Raw genomic sequence first — 22,777 nt, 5'->3', positions numbered from 1 at the left:
AAGTTGAAAAGACGCATCTTTGTCACTTCATAAGTCATACATGTAAACCACATAACTACAAGAAATAAAAATCATTTTAAGTTAAGTAAGTTACTACATATGAGTGTTTCGCGTCGTGCTTAGAGTTACATGTATGTCCTGCTTTTTCAATAATTTTTCTAAATCCTCCTTTTGCCCGAAGATGTCCTCTTTTTTAATCCTTGCATTTTCCGAGTAACATATTCTTAAAATTGTCTTCAAAGAGCGTTGTTTGCAGAACTTATTTGTTTAATTATGTCGCAACCTCATCTTATCTAGCAAATGCCATTCGATGGTGGGACTAGAAGTATACTACATCTGTCAACCCCCTACATTTAGTCTGCGGTCCATTTGATGAATTTTAACTTATATTTGACAGATGGACAATTTTCAAATAAACCTGCTATTCTACCAGACTTATTTCAGACAAACCAGGAATCAATTTTGACAAACAATTTCTCGAAAATCGGACGATCAACAACAGAGAGATTTTCGAACTTTATAATTAATTTTTGAAGTGTCAGTGAAAATTCATCAAATGGAACACCATTTTTCTGATTTTTTTCTTAAATTTGATGTTTCGATAATAAATTTTAATGTTCTAAAATCTCTCTGTTGTTGATCGATTGATTTTCGAGGTGTTTTTCAAAATTGATTCCTGGTCCGCCAGAAATAAGTCTGGACATAGGCGTAGCCAGAGGGGGCAGGGGGAGGGGCAAACAGCGGCAACACAAAGGCTATCGGGGAAATGGCGTTCGGTGAAATGGCATTCGGTCAAATTTTCCAAAGTAATTTTTCTTCCCCCCTCCCTTGCTCGAAAGCTGGCTACGCCCTTGAGTCTGGAACAATAGCACGTTTATTTGAAAATTTTCCATCTGTCAAATTTAAGTTAAAAATCACCAAATGGAACACAGACACACAGATTGACGTTCTGTTTCTATGGGATTTTAGGTATTTCAAGCATAACTATTTAAATAGACGCATCTGATTTTGTAAACAATCACTTCAATCGACGATTTGTGGCAACTGCAAGCTCAGTCACATAAACTAACAACACCAGGTAGTAGGGGATAGATTCCCCTACCTGACGATGGTGTTTGTTTGCGTGGGTGAATTAGCAGTTAAGACAAATCGTCGATTGAAAAGATTGTTTACAAAAGTAGGTACGTCGATTTGAATAGTTAAGCTTGATTTGTTTACTTGGGGTTGCAGCACGGTAAAATACACACATGGCACCCGCAGTTCCATGCCAGAACATAGATCCCTATTTATTATTACCTCTCCTTTGTCCCTCGCTACAAGCAGAAACTATAACTCTTTACTTCCATGGTGAAATTTCATAAGTTAACTGTAAATCTACAAGAAAAGTCGGTGTCTTCCACACGAATAAAGCACAAGATTTTGTATACGATTTTACGTGAGAAGGTGAAGGAGAGAAGAGTTTTTACTTTTTTCACACAATATTAAATAAGAAACACCGTTAGCGGCGCGGGTGTAGTGGTTAGCGTGAGTACGTCTCACCCCAGCAGGCCTGGGCTCAATCCTAGTCAGCGCCGTCAGGAAGAAAAGCCGGTGGTCCCCGGTTCATGAGTTGATGGGTTGATAGGTAGGGTCCAGGTGTGGGAGCTGCCTCTCTGGCGTCGGTAGCATTGGTGCCTAGCACGGAAAACAAGATCGACGGAAAACAAATCAAGGAAAAAAAAGAAACACCGTTGGAGTAAAGATAGTCTCCCGGCTCAAATACAGTCTTCAACGCCAATATCGAAAGGGAAATTGAAACGGAGCATCAAATCATTCACAATTGCACTTGCTCTATATCTAGAGGGCCAACCAGTGTTCTCTGGAGTGAGCTTCTGTGAGTTCACTGCAGAGTGTTCTTGAGCTCTTATGTCGCTCACTAGTTCCCGCCAGTGTAGAGTATAGTCGCTATATTCATAATCTGGCGGATAGAATTTCGATCTATCAAACAGCGGAACCAATTCAATATATTGTAGACCAACAATTGAAAAGGTTCTATCAACTTTTATAAACCAAACGTTGATTATTTTTTCCTCGACAATCGAACGCAAATTACCGGCATCATCGGATACGGGAATCTTTCCCCAACCCAAAGATAGTGTTAGTTTGCGTAGGCGAGCCTTGCATCATGATAAAACGGTTTCCGGAGTTTTGTTCGCAATACCCAAGCAACACGGCTTGTCATAAAGAAGTTGAAAATACTGTTCTATTACTTACGTAAAGAATCAATAATACTTTAATATGCATCATTTAATACATTTATTCAACCTAAAAAGCGCAAGACGCAGAGCTTATAAAACTAAATATTGGTCTAATAACATGTTTTGGAAACATCATAAAAACCAGTGGCAAAAAAAAAAATAGAATGGGATTCGCACCCTGGTCCTTGGCGTGGTAGACCTATTACTTCCTAATTAGACCACATCCGCTTTATAAAAGTTGTATTATAAGTATCTATCATGTTCTTGCCAATGGCATGAAAATTATATTCTAGTGCAACACGCCATCGATCCGTCATAAATACGTTTTGAAAGCAACAAAGCGTTCATTTAATTTCTAGAGTGTTATTTAAAAGTATTTTCAACTCTTTTTAAGACAACCTGCACCAGTTGTATTAATTTATGAGATGTCATAAAAAAGTGTTCCCTTCTTTTTTTATAACAAACCTCCGAAAACCTCATAAGAAACTTGTCACTGCGTGAAGAGACAGTCCGGCGTCAATGTTAACGTCAAACTGGAAAGTACAGAACCTCTTCAAGAACTTGACAAATTCAACTAAGATTGATTTTTTATACGACAAGTTTTATAGTGGTATTAAAACAGAAAGATGCACGTTTAAATAACATTTGAATATAAAAACAAACAAAACATATTTTGGGAAATGTTGAATTCTAGGAAATATGAAGAAAACATCTATAAACCACATATAAAACGAGGGATGTTTTCTGCATCACTTATAAATTATAAGTTATAATACATTTATACAACAAGCCATTCTAATTCTTTTCAAAAAGATGTTTTATGTGTTACTTGGGTAGCGGATGTGCTCTTTTCTGTTGTTGGTCGTGATTTGCTCGTTTGGTTCTGCTATTTGACAGCTCAATTAGTTCCCGAGATTCTATTCGCCAGACTATGAATATAGCGAATTTTATAGTGTAGAGTGATCTAATCTCACCACGCAGTTCATTCCAAAAACTACAGACACACAGTAAGTGTGTAGTGAATAATATACTGCATATACACTGAGGCAAATAGACCTAAGAATTTCATAAGGCTCAACTTATGAACAACATATATGAATTTCGTGATTTGTATTGGTGAGATAAGAAACATTTTTTTTACAACTCATATTATTTGAATACATTGAATATTTTGGGTGTATCGTTAGAACTAGAGAATATTTTTACTGCAATTAGGTTGTTTGAAACTGGAATATAGCAATGATATTTTCGAGTTCCAGGAATTGGTTTCACTTTCTTAAAAATCGGATCAAATTCCGGGTGCTATTGAGCGTTCACCACCGGTAGAAGGTTGTTCCACATCTTGCTGCATTTTGTCATTCAAAGGCGTTTTGTTTGATAAAAAAACGATAAACTTGAAGACGGCATCTAATACAAATTTTCAAAGAATTCTTCAGAGGTATTTTACAACCAAAACATTTTATTTTTTTCTACAACACCATCTGATAAGTTTCTTGTTTCTGAACAACACTTCTTTGATTTAGGTAGAGGTTTACAACACTTGAAATTGTTATCTATGGTCAAAAATAACTTGTTTTTTTAAACGCTAAGAGAGATGAACTGAATGGAACAGGTGAAGGACTTCCTAAAATATATGTAGCAGAATAATTACAATGTTGATATAATAGGGTAGAGAACTACTTCGGCCTAATCGCCCATTTTGGGCCTTTGTAGCAGAAAACATCAAATAAATCCATGATTTCATAGTTAACAAGTCAATTATGCGTTGGGTACGACACTTTAGTTAATAAGCTACCGAACGAAGTCAATGCGAACGCGTGAAATGAAGGTTTGCACCCATTATTCCCTGAAACAAAAGAAGTGCTCCGACCGAATCAATTTTTATCTTTATTCGATAGGCCGAAGTGAATTCATTGGCCTTTGAATGGCGTTTCAATGCGTTAGGCCGAGTTTAGAATCCGTAGGCCGAGTTTGGCGTCTAGAAGCAGTGTTAGACTTTTGCCAATATCTCAACGATTGGTTTCTCTTTATCAAATCGTACCGTAAGTACGGAGAGGTAAATAAATTTGGAAGCCTTCAATAATAATAACATTCCGTTTGGTGCTGAACTGCGCTAGATTAAAAAAAAAATACTAAGTGCGGTTTGTGCTTAATAGGCCGGAAATGGGGTAGTTAACCCTATCTATCTTTATTAGATACAATTGATTATAGCAAACTTTTCTAAGTGTGAGTGTAAGAAGCCTTCCCGGGGTGCCTTTTTAAGTAGTTGTGATATCGCGGGATACCTGACGTGATCTTTTTATTATTTTATGATATATATATAGACGTTGGACTTTAGTGTTGGTGAGATTGTACTAGGAGATCTCTATGGGATGAGCTCCTTACGCACAATATGGTAAACGTCAGAGAAGTACCTAGAGAATTTATCTCAAATAAAGTTTAAATGTAATATTAGTTTATCTGTTAAATTTTTACCTCTGCTATGATATGCACAATTATACCCAGGTATACAACTAATAGACACGTTAGTTGGTTTGTTGATTATTTGGGTAAATTGGAGAGTATTTACTTATAAACTTATTACCATACCATAATGAATTCTCGCGTCACTTTTCGAAAGGTCCTAAGTAACAAATGTATACAAATCTAGTTAATTGATACAACCTATTGGTCTTCTATCATTGTATGTGATACAAAAGCACCCATCCAAATTTACTTTCATTTATGGGAAATGACGGCTTCGGCATGCCTGACTATTTTCGGCAACCCAAATTGAAACACTATTTTCACTGGATTTTCTTACGAAAACACTTCGCTGAATGCATGTAAACGATTCTTTATGCTTTCAGCTTCAATTTGACTATATTTTTACCACTGAGAAAAAGCAATCTAGCAAGGTTTTCTTGAAATGCAACACACGCACTGCAAATTGCAGCTGATTTCGAGTTGCCGATAATAGAACAGCAGATTTACATGCAGTTCAAATGGAACGGTTGCCGAAGAAAAACTGGTTGCCGACAATACTCGCTCTCACTTGAGAAGATTGGAGCTTTGTAAAAGCGTTTCAAAACAGTTTTTGACAATTCTTTCGACTGAAATTGTTAGAGCAGCTGGCAGCAAAAGATTGTAAACAAACCAATACTGCATATGTGTGCGTTCCTTAGAGAAAAAGGCTATAGAAAGAAGGTCGCTGCTTAGGTTGCCGAGAATACGTAAATTCCCCTATTTAAGATAATCATAGGTCAAAAATTCACAAATGTACAGTTTGAAATGATGGGCACATGATTGTTACTTCGGTCATTTGGACTGCCTAACATGATTCGTGCTTATTTTTTAAAGGCGGGGTCAACCTAAAGTTAGATAGTCTACTCTGAAATCTGTGAAAGGGAATCTAGTGTCATGTAGAACAATACGTCCAATGGAACACTAATTGATTATGTCATTGAGAAAAATCGTCCAATGTAACATGTCCGATGTACAATTTGACTAGTCACAACGTGCTATGTGGTTTTATTCTATATTGTAGCATGAAATTCAAGTAAAATAGTGATTTTACCAGTCCTACTGAATTTTAAATGTTATTATTCATTTACTACATTAAAAATGATATTACGAAATGTATTGTTTTTTAAACAGTTAAAATAATAATCCGTCGAACTTCAACTTCGATGTTCTCAAAACGGTTCATATGTTACATTGGTCTATTTGAAAAGTGACGCGAGAATTGTTTGTTTTGTAATAAATAATCATGGAAAACACATCTCGTTGCTGGTCATCACGGCTAACATTTGAAAATGGCATAAAATGTTTTTTTTTTTTTTTTTTTTTTTGTTAATTACTTTATTTGTACAGGCTCATTCGAATAAACTTTACAGAGCCAAGTTATCATTTTCTTTATACATTATAAATGTCTTAAATCTAAAATTAAAGGATTGGAACCGATTACTCGCGGTCTTCTCGAGGTTAGTGGATGACAATTGTTTGGATCGGGAGAGGGAAAAGGAGATTTGGAATATGATTTATGATTAAAAAATTTCACTATTTCTAAAACAAATACTTAATCCTATCGACGTTATATCAACTCTGTAATTATACAATTATTACAGAAACAAATCTACAAAAAAAAAATACACACACACATACAAAACACAAACTAAACACAAGGTTAATCAAACTTACAATCTATGGTTAATATTCTTCAAGAAAACATATATGAGTTGCATAAACTCCAGATCGCGTCTAGCCAAAATATCCCGAACTGGAACATTAGGTTGTCTACCTCGAGCCCGAAGGGAATCGTACAACTCGGATCTGACTCCACGGTGCTCAGCACATGACCAAATAATGTGATCTGCGTCCTGGTAACCTTGTCCACATTCACAGAGATTACTGTCCCCCAGCCCAACACGGAACAAGTGAGCGCTTAGTGAATAGTGATTGGACATGAGGCGAGACATCACACGAATGAAGTCTCGACCCACCTCCAAACCTTTGAACCAAGGACACTTCGACACCTTAGGGATAATTGAATACAACCATCGTCCCAAACTCCCTTCACTCCATTTATTTTGCCAGCTGGCGAGTGACTGTTGACGATAAATGAAGAAAAATTCGTCGTAGGCGATTTGTCGATCGTAAATATCGCCTTCCATAGCGCCCACCTTAGCAAGCGAGTCCGCCTTCTCATTGCCCGGAATCGAGCAATGAGATGGGACCCATGCAAAGGTGATGACAAAAGATCTTAAAGATAAAGCACTTAGAAGCTCTCGTATTTTCATGAGAAAATACGAGGAGTGCTTTACCGGCCTCATGGAGCGAATAGCCTCGACAGAACTGAGACTATCCGTAAAAATAAAATAATGATCTGGTGCAAGTGAGGCGATCGTTTCTATCGTATAATGTATTGCCGCCAGTTCAGCAACATATACGGAACAAGGAGCATGAAGCATTCGAGAGGCGCTATGAAATTCGTTATAAATACCAAAACCAGCGGACGCCTCTATTAGTGATCCATCTGTGAAGAACGATCTTGCGGAATCAACTTGGCCAAACTTTGCAGCGAAAATTGACGGAGCAATCATGGAACGATGATGCTCTGGGATTCCGCGAATCTCTTGCGTCATTGATAAATCAAAATGAACAGAACTGTCGAAGTCGGAGAAGCAAACACGATAGGGATTATGCTGCGAAGGGCTGACATCCTGTGTTATGTACACGTAGTACAATGACATAAAACGAGTTTGAGGGTTTAGCTCAAGAAGCTTCTCAAAGTTTGCAATCACCAGTGGGTTCATAATTTCACAACGGGTGAGGAGCCTGAGGGATAATTCCGAAACCGATCAGAGAGTGGCAACATGCCCGCTAACACTTCGAGACTCATCGTATGAGTCGAGTGCATGCATCCTAACGCGATACGAAGACAGCGATACTGGATCCGTTCCAGTTTGATGATGTGAGTTTTAGCCGCCGACTGGAAACAAAAACTACCGTATTCTAAAACCGATAAAATCGTTGTCCGGTACAACGTTAGAAGATCTTGCGGATGGGCTCCCCACCACGTTCCGGTAATTGTTCGGAGAAAATTGATCCTTTGTTGGCATTTCCACTTCAGATACTCAATGTGGGATCTCCAGGTGCATTTTGAATCGAACCAGACCCCAAGATATTTGAAGGACATAGAATGAGTGATCGGTTTACCCAAAAGTTGAAGCTTTGGTTGTGCTGGGCTATGCTTCCTAGAAAAAACGACCAACTCAGTTTTCTCCGTGGAGAATTCGATACCTAGCTGGATAGCCCAAGTAGACAAATTGTCTAAGGTATCCTGTAAGGGTCCTTGCAGGTCGGCCTCTCTGGGTCCTGTCATAGACACTACTCCGTCATCTGCAAGTTGTCTCAACGTGCAGTTGTCCCTTAGACAATTGTCAATTTCTCTGACGTAGAAATTATACAGAAGGGGGCTTAAACATGAGCCCTGGGGGAGACCCATGTAGCTAAATCGTGAAGCTGTAGAGTTTCCATGAGAAAAGCTCATATGTTTCTCTGACAGCAAATTGTACAAAAAGTTATTAATTAATGGAGAAAGGCCACAAGCGTGGAGTTTGTCTGAAAGGACTTCAACCGATACTGAATCAAAAGCCCCCTTAATATCCAAGAAGACAGAAGCCATTTGCTCTTTATTAGCAAAAGCCAACTGAATTTCAGTGGAAAGCAACGCGAGACAGTCGTTCGTTCCCTTGCCCCTACGAAAACCAAATTGAGTATCTGAGAGTAGGTGGTTCAACTCAACCCATTTGTCCAGGCGAAAAAGGATCATTTTCTCCAACAATTTTCGAATGCACGATAGCATCGCAATGGGACGATACGAGTTGTGATCTGACGCGGGTTTTCCAGGCTTTTTAATGGCTATAACTCTCACCCGCCTCCAATCATCCGGAACAATATTAAGCTCCAGGAACTGACCAAACAAGTTCAACATGCGCCTCTTAGCGACGTCTGGGAGGTTCTTCAACAAGTTGAACTTGATTCTATCAGCCCCCGGAGCCGAATTGCCACACGAAAGGAGCGCGAGTGAGAGCTCCAGCATTGAAAAAGGCTGGCTGATCTCGTCTACCGAATTCGTCGTTTCGCGAGGAATCATCTGTGCCGGCACAGAATCAGGACATACTTTTCGCGCGAACTTGAGAATCCAACTATCGGAGTACTCCTCGCTCTCGTTGTTTGAAGACCGGTTACGCATCCTTCGCGCCGCATTCCAAAGCGTATTCATCGACGTTTTGCGCGATAATCCGTCCACGAATTGCCGCCAGTATCCGCGTTTCTTGGCTTTGATGAGGCTCTTGAGTTCGCGTTCAAGAGCCGAGTACGCTTCGAAATGTACGGGTGTTCCACGTTTCCGGAAAAGCTTAAACGCGTCGGACTTTTTACGATAAACCTCAGTGCATTGCTGGTCCCACCAAGGGGAAGGAGGTTTCCTACGGAAAGACGTTCCTGGAACCGGCCGAGTTTGAGCTTGAAGCGCGCTGTCCAAGATCAGATTGGAGAGGAAGTTATATTCCTCCAACGGTGGAAGCCCTTCTACCGACGTTAGGGCATCTTCTATCACATTCTTGAACTTTGTCCAATCGATATTACGGGTAAGATCGTACGCGACGTTAACGGGTTCCGACGGATTGAACCCACTGGCAACTGAAACTTTGATCGGCAAGTGATCACTACCGTGGGGATCTTGGATCACATTCCACGTGCAATCCAACGATAATGAGTTAGAGCAAAGTGTGAGGTCTAATCTACTTCCATTCGAGGATGGGCCAGCCAAACGTGTTACTTCTCCATTGTTAAGAATTGTCATATTAAAGCTGTCGCAGAGGTCATATATCAAAGTAGAACGGTTGTCATCATACAGTTCCCCCCAGCCTGTACCGTGGGAATTCAAATCTCCCATAATCAACCGTGGAGCAGGAAGTACCGAACAGATATCTGAAAGTTGTTTGCGATTAACAACGGCTCTAGGAGGAATATAAACAGAAGCAATACAAAGGCTCTTACCTTTAATAATAGCCTGACATGCAACAACTTCAATACCTGGAAATTGTGGAAGATTCACTCTATAGAAGGAATGGCACTTTTTGATCCCCAAAAGTACCCCTCCTCCACGCGAATCCTCACGATCCAGTCGAATAATGTTAAAATCATAAAAAGGAAGATCAATATCTGAAGAGAGCCAAGTTTCACAAACAGCAAATGCATCACAATCATTATTGTGAATTAAAAACTTAAAAGAATCTAATTTAGGAATGAGACTTCGACAATTCCACTGTAGAACAGTGATCAAATCCCCGACCTCGTTTGGAAAATTATCCATCGAAGGAAATGATTGCTGCAATGAGGGGCCACTTCAATGTCAATTGCTTCAAGAGGGTCTTCACAGAAGGAAGCATTGCCAGAACAATGCTTTTGAGAGGATCAGAAATATTGAGGTACTTGAGAATATCGTCCACAATTTTATCAAATGAGAACAACCCGGATGAAGAAGGGGCTTCTGTTCTTAAAAATGGGCCATCAGGGGTTTTGGATGTCCCCGGGAGAGATGGAAAGTTCTGGTTATAGTCAGTTCTGCGGAAACCAGGAGGAGTTGAAACTTCCTTTTTTCCATCACTCCTTGATTTGGGCACGCTGATTAGGGGTTCCTTATCTGCAACTTTCCGCGAACGGATGCGTTTTCGTTTCCGTGCAGAACCTTCCGGAAAACTGAAAGAAACTCCCTCCTCAGCCAAGTCAGAGTCAGACTCGTCATCAGACAAAACAGCAAAGGGATTTTTGTCGTTGGTTGATGGTGTGGCTGTCTTTAGCATTGCTGCAAAAGACTGCCTGGAACGCTCCTTAAGAGAGCGTTCTAGTTTCTCCCCGCGTTGTTTGTACGCCGGGCACGATGAGAGACCATGAGGAGTTCCCTTACAGTACACGCATTTTGGTGCAGTGACTGTGCAGGCGCCATCCTCGTGCTTCTCCCCGCATTTAGAACAGCGTGCCTTGCTGCCACAGTGAGAGGCCGTATGTCCCAACTGTTTGCAGTTTTGGCAGTTCATGACCCGAGGAACAAACAAACGCACAGGTAGCCGAAGTTTTCCCAACTCGATGTTGTGAGGAAGGGCTGAACCAGAAAAGGTCACTCGAAACGAGTCTGTGGGGGTAAAGCTCTTTTTACCCTCGCTGAAAGATACTGAGTTCAGCTTCTGGACTTCCAGTATCTCAACCGTGGGAAGCAAGGGGTTTTTGAAACGGCCAACCGCTTGCTTCGCCAAGATCTCGGGGGTCAGACTCGCTTCGGTGACCACACCTTCGATCTCCACATTACGAGCTGGGATGTACACTCTATACTCGAGTGTAAAGAGCTGGGAGGCAGCAATCTCGTTAGCTTGTTTCAGGTTAGAGACGACAACGCGAAGTTTATTGTACCTCACCTTCGAGATTTCGGTCACGGCCGAGAACCGCTTCGTCAGATCATTAGTAATTTGCATTACATTCAAAGGTTTCTTTTTGGGCTGAAAGTAAACAACCCATGGGCCAGTCGAGTCTTCTGGGTAGGCTCGCGATCGGGGGCTTATCTGTCCCTGCCCATTACCAGACTGAGATGACGAACCAGGGATGACATCATCTGATTTCTGGGATGACAGACGTTTTCGACCCTTCTTGCTATCGCGTGGCAAAGTGGTGTCATCTTCCGACAAAACGTCCATTTCGTCTTCCGACAAAATGTCCATTTTGCCGTACTAGTGGGAGCGAAAAACGCTCTACCACTGCAACGATAATCAAAATTACTCGGACACAATACACGAGAAAAAAAAAATACAAACACAGAAACACAAACTTAAAATTTAACTGATGGGAGAAAGAAAGAAACAAGAACAAAAACTTATCTGATAATCCTATACTACTACCACCGAGCGTTTACACAGCAGCAGCGGAGCGACGCGCAGCTTTGATGATCTTCGATCCGCGTGTGCGGGCGGTCTTCGTTGGTGTGTGCTTGTATGAAGCTCGGCACTCAGCTGAACACACGAGATGGATGAGCGGTTTGAATGTGGAGGCAGATGCTGACACTCGATGACGATGATCCGTGTGCACAGGTATGCGTGACCACGCACCGATGGTGCGCAAAATGGTTGGCGAATTGGCAATCGCAAAAACAATTTTCCTTCCGATGATGCCGAAAACACACTTTCTTCTCAGAAAAAAACTCACTTTTTGATAAATTTATCGGGAATTATGCCAGGAATCACTAAGCGAGAAAAAACTGATTATTTACGTCAGATAATAGCGAGAAAACTTCCAAATTAACGGAGCGCGAAACAAGTCGACCGTTCTTCTTGCTAGGACGCAGTGTATGGCATAAAATGTTGAAAGTATTAATTCACATTAACTTGAGAACGGAAGGACTTAGGAAAAAAAGTTATTTTGCGCAAAACTCAAATAAATTATTATTTTACTAAAAATATGCAATTTAATAAACTTTAAAAATGTACAAAATATTTAAAAAAAATATTGTTTTTTTTTTCAAGCAAGTTACCAGCCTTAACTCTTCACCAAGTTTTAGAACATTTTTTCAGTTTTCTTGATAAAAAAAATTATTGTGATAGAACAGAGGTATTTTGAGATAAACAACGTTTAAGGTTTTTTATATATTAATTTACTAACTTTTTTATTTAAATATGTTTTTTCCTTAAAGATAATGTAACTTTCTATAACTTATTTTCGGATGTCATCTTGGTCAGATTAATAGTTTTCGTGTTATGATTTTTTGTAAAAATATAATAATTTTTTTTTAATACGCCCATTTTCAAAAGTTACTGTGAAGAAAAACATCATATTAAAATAAAAAATTCAACCATTGGTAGCAGCAAACATATGAGTAATGTTTCATTCCAATCGGAAACACTCATGTTCAACCAGTTTGCGTTTTGGGCTGGAAATGCTCTATATTATCTAATGATTTCATAATTCCGAAAAATATTATTTTAAAGCAAGTGAGTGGAAGCAACCCTGTTTATGGCTAACATTAAAATATCAGGTTCTAGGAAATAAGTTTTTTTTAATTTGCCATTTTGGAGCACCTCTCCACCCTGTGGACAAAGTATGTTCAAGACGAAAGCAAACCGCACAATTTGGAACCACACAATAAAATGAACAGTCTTAAATATTTAGAAAACAACCATTCGTCTCCATTGAAGAGCATGAAAGCTCAACAACAAAGTGTTTACACGTTTTTCGTTTTTTTTTCACGAGCTCTGAACTTTGACTACATACTACATGTTGAGTTTATCTGATTAATGCATCAAATGTTTATAAGATAGGTTGTGCTCGACTTTTCCTTGATATTAGGAAGGATTCCACACAAGTCAGCATTTAACTCACGCCTTCAAATTCATTTGGAAATGGTATCAGTGGTACCACTTGAAAATGGACAGTCCCTAAACTGATAATAGCCAAGTGCTCAACACTTCCGGTTGCCAGCTGGTGTCGACCAGAATAGTCAGCGTTGACACCTTCACAGAGTTAAAGTGTTTTCGAAGATAGGTTGCGTCATGTCACACAATTCAATCCCCGGTCGGTCGAAAGAGCAACGTGATAAAAGACGTGCGTTCCGGTTGGCGTTGTTGTCGCGTTGAACCTAATTTCCTTTCGGTGATCATGAGCAACCGCGTCATATCAGCTCCCACCTCCAATCTCACTATCACAAAGACGGACTCGTCGCAACTGCGAGGCCCGGAACGTGATGCTGCGTATTGGAAAAAAGGGTATGGCACGGCTAAAGCGAGAAAATTGAATTTCTGTTGAAAAATCCTTCTCCGGCTCCCGCTGTGTGAATGATACACCTAGCGTAGGCCATGTTGGTTGCTATGCGACAAAGGTCCTATCGTGCAAGTCATATCTTGGGAATTTCTATCCTGAAATGCCACCATGACACTCGTTAGTGGATTTATGTGGGTCAATTGTATTTCGTACGCGTCACTGATTGCTGCCGTGAGGATTGTGCTATCACATTGAAACAAAAAGATCATCTAAGACACGCATGGGCTTACCGTTTTGTCAAGAAAGGAAGCCCTGGAGCAAGCACTCGTTATGCGTCTCTGTGTGTGAACTGTGTAAACAAATAAATGTAAATGATATGTAAATTAATTTCCGAACGGTTCGTTTCGGATTGATGTTTATGGCTTTGGAGAATACGTTCGACCGTGCGTGCATGATGTAGGGTATATATCGGAGTTGGAGTAACGAGCCAAGGCTCGAGATAGCGATAGAAGATTCGAAGCAGAAATTATGAATGTTACCAGCGTGTACTGCAGAAATAAATTTGATCCAGTTAAAACCAGTGCCAAACGGTACCGCATTGCAAGCATCAAATTTGACGTTGAATGTATAATTTCAAATGCGCAGTTGTAGTTTACATATTTTGTAAAGCCAAACATCATGCTAAAATCATCCAAGGCAGTGTACAAAGGGCATTCCATAATAAAATTTTATTTTATTTACTTTGACACCAATAATCTACGTGAATCTAATACTGCCGGACACATTGATTGATTCTGAAGTCTTTACAGTTCATTCTAATCTCATTATAAAATTATAATGAACTATCATTATCGAAAAATAAAAATAACTGACAAACCATGCATAAGTATAAAAGCATTTATATATCTAAAAAATACAGGTTTCGAGAATCAATCGTTTCAGATTTAACCACGTACCTACGCCGTAATGAAGCTAAATTCATCTCGATAAGAGTGGCTTTCGGTACTTGTGGCAAACTTTTCCGTTGAAAAGAGGGAATGGAAATGCAGCCTACCATCGGCACTTGTACAAGTTCATGCGGTTTATCGGTGCAATCGTTGCATCACTATTCAAGGGCCACTTTGTACGAACTCGAAAGCTGGTGGATAATGTAATTAAACGGATTTTACATTCCCCTACTTCCACCTCCATGCAAGGATATAGAAGGTATATTGCGAAAAGGCTTCGGCAAAGTGGAGCATTTTTCTGATATTTCAAGTACACTGAAAATAATATTTCGTTTATACAACAAAATCGCTCGTTAGTTCTACGGATCCATTCGTCGTTATTTGCAACGAAAGAGTTTCGTACACTTTACGAAACTAATTTCGTTAAAACTGTCACACTCGCTACTGATTTAATGTCATATTGGAACGAATGTTTCGTACAACAAATTAGAAATTTTCGGTATTATATAAAAAGTATGAATCTTTCGTATATTCAAAATTTAAAATTTAAAATGCGTGCATTGTATAAATATAACAAAATGTAACTTTAGGAAAAAAGTTAGATCTTAGTTTCGTACGAAAGTTAGACCTTAGTTTCGTACATAAAGAAAGCCGTTTTTACGAAACGAGCTTAACAATATTATCGAAAAATATTTTCAGTGTAGTATTTCAGAGCCTTCCCCGGTAAAGCAAGGGCCTACTGCCTACCATATAATATCGAAGTCATGGTGGGGAGGAAAGCTCTCATATGCTAAAAAAAAGGGGATTAGGTTAAATGATTTCCTTTTGATGTTCACAATTTCGAGCTTTGTTTTCATTAACTTATTTCTATCGGAAGAGATATGCGTTAACAATAAATGAGATCCTGTATTTCTCCTGGCTTCCATTCTATAGTAGTTTCCTTGCTATTTTTATAAACAGTTTTTATTCGGTTCAGTGGTTTGCAAAATGCGAATAAATTAAGTGGAATCTTTCCACCTCATAAGCAACAGATATACGAACGATATACTCACTGCCAAAGGATTCAACCATTTAACGTACCTGAAAGAAATAAGAATGAAAAAATTGTTAATTATTGCTTACTCCAGTCTACAAATGTGAACGTTACTCAACGGCAAATGGGAAATACTCGATTAAAGCAATTTTCTACTAATCAATCACAAATAAATGCGGCTGTCCATCAATGCTAGCCACAATTCTACCGGCCAACAATGCCACTGTAGCGAGGCAATAATTGCAAATTTTATTTGCACATTTCACATTCGTCCCACGACCATCAATGTCTTCCACGCGGCGCAATCGTTCCTTTTATGAGATAAATGGAAACGAAAAGCCAGAATGCTACCATAGAGGTGCTATCAACAGACCATAATCAGCCTTTTCATAATTAATTTCAGTTGATTAGGTTGCTGATGACACAAAGGGATTCTTGGCTTCTTGTTTTCATTTTTCCTGTTCTAACATTCCCTGCCTTTCACATTCGGATGGATCCTTATCGCCGGGTGGGCATCTGGTTCCATTTTCTTCTGTGATGTTTAGTTTTACCCTAATAACAATAAGTATAGAAACGAGCTAGAAAAGTATAATTTTAGACTCATTAGGTGGAATTGGACGATAAAGGTTTGTTTGCTATATGTATGTATGGGTGTTCTAGGGCCATGCCCACCGAGATGTTGGGCGCGTTTTTCCACCGATTAAGGGCCCATATTATGATTGTGATTCGAAACCCAATTAGTGGTATTGATGCAGATATGAGAATTGACAAAATGTTGTGGTTCATTGGACTGCATGTGAGCAACTGACTGTGGAAAATGAATCTTATGACATACAGTCTGTGTTGCCATATGTTTCCCAAATTAAATCTGTACTTTCACCAATTTTTTTAAAATCTGTTTCTGGTTTACAAAACTCTGTAAAATAATCTGTTCAATTTCTTTATTATGACTTACTTACTTATCCTGGTCCGACATCCCTCAGGATTGCACCTGCATCACAATGTTACGCCAATTCACTCGCTCCGTGGCTGCTTGTATCCAATTTCTTGACCGTCCCACACTTCCAAGATACTGTTCCACTTGGTCTAACCACCTCTTCGTCTTGTACCGGCCGGATTCGAGGAAAGCACCATTTTTGCGGGATTGTGGTGCGGCATTCTTAAAACGTGTCCTGCCCATCATACCCGTCCAGTTTTCGCAACTTTCTGGATACAGGGTTCGCCATAGATTTGTGCCAGCTCGTGGTTCATCCTTCGCCTCCATACACCGTTCTCACATACCCCGCCAAAGATGGTCCTAAGCATTCGTCGTTCGAAAACACCCAGTGCTTGCAGGTCCTGCTCGAGCATCGTCCACGTCTTGTGCCCGTAGAGAACTACCGGTCTTATCAGCGTCTTGTACATGGTACATTTAGTACGGAGGTGAAGTTCACCCGACCTTAGGGTCTTGTGGAGTCCGTAGTAAGCACGACTTCCGGCAATAATACGCCGACGAATTTCTCTGCTGCAATTGATATCCGACGTCACCAATGATCCGAGGTACACAAATTCATCCACCATCTCGAACTCATCTCCGTCGATTGTCACGCTTCTGCCTATGCGAGCCCTATCCCGCTCGGTTCCTCCAGCTAACAGATATTTTGTCTTCGACGTACTCACCTTTAATCCAACCTTCTCTGCTTCACGTTTCAGCCTGGTGTGTACTCCGCCATGGCTTGAAACGTTCTTCCGACAATTTCCACGTCCGCACGTTTCATAACAGCCTCTATCGCAATGTTAAACAGGAGGCAGGAAAGACCATCGCCTTGTCAAAGTCATTTGCGAGTTTCAAACGAGTCCGATAACGTATCCGATATCTTCACGCAGTACTGTACACTATCCATCGTAGCCCTGATCAGTCTGGTCAGCTTCCCGTGAAAACCGTTCTCGTCCATAATCTTCCATAGTTCTTCACGGTCAATAGTATCATAAGCGGCCTTGTATTTACAACACTTTTGGAGAATCTGCCGCAACGTAAAGATTTGGTCCGTTGTCGATCGTCAAAACCGGCTTGATAACTTCCCACAAATCTGCTTGTTAGCGGCGATAGACGGTGGAAGATGATCTGAGGGAAACACTTTGCAGGCCGCGTTAAGAATAGTGATCGCTTGGTGTTTCTCACATTCTAACTTGTCACCCTTCTTGTATATTGGGCATATTACTCCCTCTTTCCACTCCTCCGGTAGCTGTTCTGTATCCCAGATTCTGACTATCAGTCGGTGCTGACAAGTTGCCAACTTTTCCGGGCCCATTTTGATAAGTTCCGCTCCGATATCATCCTTCCCAGCTGCCTTGTTGTTCTTTTGCTGTTTGATAGCATCCTTAACTTCACCTATCGTGGGAGCTGGAATGTCCCCCTCATCCGCTGTACCGACGAAGCCATTCCTCCTGTCGTCTTGGTCCTCCGCCTCTGCGCCGTTCAGATGTTCATCGTAGTGCTGCTTCCACCTTTCAATCACCTCACGTTCTTGATTCTTAAATAAAGAATTAAAAAAAAACCTCACGTTCGTCCGTTAAGATACCCCCTTTCTTATCTCGACACATTTCGGCTCGCGGCACAAAGCTTTGGCGGGATGCGTTGAGTTTCTTGTAGAACTTGCGTGTTTCTTGAGAACGATACAGCTGCTCCATTTCTTCGCACTCCAGCTTTTCCAGGCGGCGCTTCTTATCCCGGAAAAGATGGGTTTGCTGTCTTCGCTTCTGTTTATATCACTCCACATTATGACGGGTTCCTTGCTGCAGCATGGCCGCCCACGCTGCGTTCTTCTCGTCCAAAACCATCTGACACTCTTCGTCAAACCAATCGTTCCGTCGGTTCCGCTCCACGAATCTAACGGCGCCTTCAGCAGCGCTGTTAATGGCTGCTTTCACGTTGCTCACGCAGTCCTCAAGAGGGGCTTTGGTGAGCTCTCCCTCATCTGGCAATGCGTACTCAGTTGCGACCTCGGGTAGCTTCAGTCGCTCCAGATTGTATCGTGGCGGGCGTCGTAACCGAATGTAGTTGGCAACGGAAATTTTTTGGGGCACCTTGACCATTAGAAGGTAGTGATCCGAATCGATATTTGCGCCGCGAAAGGTCCTGACGTCGATAATGTCCGAGAAGTGCCTTCAGTCGATCAAAACGTGGTCGATTTGCAATTCTGTCTGCTGCAGTGATCTCCAGGTGTACTCGAGGTGAACCGATATGGGAGGCTATGCTGGAAGTAGGTACTACGTATGGCCATGTTCTTAGAGGCGGTGAAATCGATGAGTCTAAGGCCGTTGGCGTTCGTTAGCTGGTGAACTTTCCTATAACCGGTCTGAATTCCTCCTCCTGGCCGACCTGAGCGTTAAGATCTCCGATGCCGATTTTGACGTCATGGCTTGGGCAGCTGTCGTACTCCCGTTCCAGCTGCGCGTAAAAAGTGTCTTTATCGTCATCGTCACTTGCTAAGTGAGGGCTTTTGATTATGCTGACATTGAAAAAACGGCCTTTGATCCTCAACTTGCACATTCTGCTATCAATTGGCCACCACCCAATCACGCGCTTCTGCATTTCGCCCATCACGATAAAAGCTGTATCCAGCTCATGTGTATTGCCGTAGCTCTAGTAGATGGTATAACCATCCCTATACGTATGCACCGACGATCTCTTCCAGCAAACCTCTTGCAGCGCTACGATGTCTTTATTATGATCTTAGTGCGAATATTACATATCCTTTGAGTTCATTCAAAGTTCAGAAAGAGTTTGTTCAACATTTTGAATCTAGCGGCACCGGTGGTGTGGTGGTAAGCGTGATTAGCTCTCACCCCAGCTGGCCTTGGTTCAATCCCAGTTGGCGCCGCCGGGATGTTCTAAGGCATAACATTTCTGATCAGACCTTCCTTCGGGAAGTAAAGCCGTTGCTCCCCGGTTCATGAGTTGATGGGTCGATAGGTAGGGTCCAGGTGTTGGAGCTGCCTCCCTGGCGTCGGTAGCATTGGTGCTCAACACGGAAAACAAGATCGACGGAAAACAAATCAAAGAAAAAAAAAATTTAATCTTGAAAAATGCTTTAAGTTTCCTTTCTAATGAACTTATCTTCTTCAGTGTTGTCAAAATCATCAATTAAATTAAATTTTTCCGATATCATACGCTCTCAATATCACGCGTGATATTGAAGCAAAATTTCATGCTTGATATTGATTTTACAAGCTCCTTTGATATTACGAGGCTATTCAAAACATGTTAACAAATTAAGCTCAGAGTTCACTCGACACACAAATGATGCCATTGCACATCGTTTTCTTAGAAAGAGAAAGTATAGTTTGCTATCTCTCTTTACCCTTCACTGATGGCAGACACGATGCTTCTGCTGCCAGCAATGACGGTTGACGGTTGACGGTTGACGGTCCACAGCTTGTAATATCATGCGAAGTTGTTTGCTTGTTGATTTTTCTCCAAGTGTGATCTTGAGCATTGGTGAAATTTGATTATTTGATATTTTCTCAGCAGATCATGAAATCGAGTCTTGATTTTTTAAAGTGATTTTGTTTTGTATCTTTTCTACAAGTCTAAAAATACAAAAAATCAAGTCCCAGTAGGGCCTTTTATAAACAGGAAATCCAAACTTTGCCTGACGAATAAACTTCTAATATTTAAACAAGTTTTTAGACCGGCCATGCTTTACGCTGTGCCAATATGGTCTTGTTGTTGCACTACCAGGAAAAAAGCACTTCAAAGGATTCAGAACAAAGTTTTGAAAATGATTTTGAAGTTGCCTCCCTGGTACAGTACTACTGAGGTAAATAGAATTTCGAATGTTGAGACTTTAGAACAAATGTCCGACAAAATAATTAATAATTTCAGGCAAAATCGTTGCTATCCTCAATTGCAACGATTAATTCTCTTTATACTTAGATAAGATTAAGTTTTAGTTTTTAGTTTTAAGATATCAATTGTTATACTGACATACAGGTTAAAAAATCTGTTTAAAATACTTAATTATCAAGACATGAACAATGTAAAAACACTTAGATATATATCATACATAACAATTAAGGCTGGTAAGTTACTGTAGTAGCTGGAGCACCTAGGTTAAAATGAAATGTAATTTATTTTGAATTTGGATCAAATAAAGAGTTTAAAAAAAGCCCCAGTAGGGGAAAACAAACCTGCCTTGGGCTAAAAATTTATATAACTAAGTAACAATCACATTTCCCTAGATTTTTTTAAATGTTCGGGATCAAGTCATTTGTTTGTTTTTTCAACTCCATATAACTTCATGAAATTTTAATGATTGATTTTCTATTTTCAAAGTTCTTCTAATCAAACCACTTTTGACTTTATTTAAGCATTAGGCATATAGAAAGGATGTTGTTGCTCGAATCTGTATATACCTAAGTTTACTCAATATTTTTTGTCAGTATATATACTATAAAATATTTTGGGATAGTTCCATCTGTATTTCTCTACGGGGCGACCCCGGCGTAGTGGTTAGCATCCATACATCTCACGCCAAAGTCACGAGTTCAAATCTCACCCCGGACAAGTCACGAATGACCCAAGAGCGTTAAAGTGACTATAAAAAAAAAGTATTTCTCTACGTGCTATACTTTTCATATGGTTCATATTTTTTTTTTGTATTTTGTCACAACGCAAAACAATTATTTGGATGTTCAGCCGAATTGCATACACAATTTTTCATAAATTTCTGATATTACCAAATATATTAAAAATACATTGCAATTGTAATCCGAAAAATACCATCTAGCCTTGAAATAGGTCAGCAATAATCATCCAAATGCAATCGAAAGGCGCGATTGTCGCACTTTTTTTTCGAAAGTGAAGACACATTATTTTCATTTATTACATTTAGTATATAACATGAAAATTTGTCTAACGTGTCTTTGTTGTCATCAAATAAAATTATATGCTGAAATACATACATCTGAAATATTATTCAAATGTTGATTTGACTTACCCCTCGGGAAAGTTAACAGATCCATTGTTAGACTTTTTGTTTTAATATAATATATTTGATATTACACCATTCAAATGTAATAATATCCAGTTGACTCTCCGAGTCACAAACTGTAACCAGTCAGTGTGTGGGTTGCGTTTACCGATTCACGCTTACCACTACACCACCGGTGCCGCTATGTATGATTACAGATAAATCTGTATATGTGGCATCACTGCATACAGTATCTCCCAGGGGTTGGTCTCTCAGCACAGTGTGCCAAAAACAGATACGGGAACACCTGGGCACACTCATTGGCACTGTTTGGCACCCATGGTACATAAGACTTATAATCTCTAAAGTAACTGGCATCACTGCAGGACTCTGGAGGTGTAAAAATTTGTTTGTTGACGCAAACAATTTTTAGCAACAGATAATTTCGCCGGAGCCTCCAACTCATTTTTCCTACCATGGTCCGCAACCGGAGCAACGGAAGATGCCGACTTCACGACGACGACAGGGTGGTTCGTTTCCCAAGCACGCTTTCGTCGCTGTTATTGCTGCTGCCGTTTCTGATGGTTACTTTTGCTCGGATGACTGTATGGACTGGCAGCGCCACCAACGCAACTGATACTACTGGACGGATCGTGCTAAAGTGACCCTTCCGGTCGTTCCATCCTCCCGTTCATCAGCAGCAGCACCACCACCGCTATCCTCATCCTTATCGTCAGGTACACTTCCATCTGAATTTTCCGCTTCTCCTCGGTCTTAATCATAAACTGCGGCAAGAGCTTCACCTTCAGTATGAACTTCGATATCACCAGCAACCTATCCGAGTTCCGGTAGCTTATCTTCACATACCCGTACGCGCCCTTCCTGATGTGCCTCACCAGCGCATACTATTTGCTGTACTCTCCGTGGATTAAATCTTCATCGCACTGCGACATACGGGAGACGGAACTGGGCCGAACCGAGTACTGCGCAATTGGTAATTGTAATTTATTTAGTCTACGATACTCTGATGGTAGAACCTTTTATTAGGTCAAGGAAAAATACATTAGAGCAATGTACATTTGGAACGTAGATAGTGCCTTTACACCTTATTATCATTCAGTTGATTTGATAACTAAATCGAATACAAGTGCTTCTACACTTAAATTTGGTTAATTACCCTCTGAGGGCCGCCTTGAAGGTGGAGATGTTAGGTTGTTGTTGCTAGCGGCAGGTTATTCCAGATGATGGTCCCATCGATGAGCACACTTTTCCTTTCGGAAGTGGTGTGCCTCGGAATGGTGAATGATCGAGTTCGAT

At 40.4% G+C, this 22,777-nt stretch overlaps 1 protein-coding gene across 1 annotated transcript in view; it reads right to left on the bottom strand.

The window, feature by feature from the left end:
- Positions 1-22,777, bottom strand: part of LOC135699297 (potassium voltage-gated channel protein Shab-like) — a 430,144-nt gene that overhangs the window by 178,994 nt on the left and 228,373 nt on the right. Inside the window, exon 3 of the mRNA XM_065219523.1 lies at positions 13,817-13,875. The gene's annotated coding sequence lies outside the window, so the exon portion shown is untranslated. The remainder of the gene's footprint in view (positions 1-13,816; positions 13,876-22,777) is intronic.

Source organism: Ochlerotatus camptorhynchus, unplaced genomic scaffold (genome assembly GCF_037179485.1).
Source record: "Ochlerotatus camptorhynchus isolate MF236.1 unplaced genomic scaffold, CSIRO-AGI_Acam_v1.1 ptg000105l, whole genome shotgun sequence".
In the NCBI taxonomy this organism is placed as follows: Eukaryota; Metazoa; Arthropoda; class Insecta; order Diptera; family Culicidae; genus Ochlerotatus; species Ochlerotatus camptorhynchus.
This window is presented reverse-complemented; position numbering and strand designations above follow the sequence as displayed.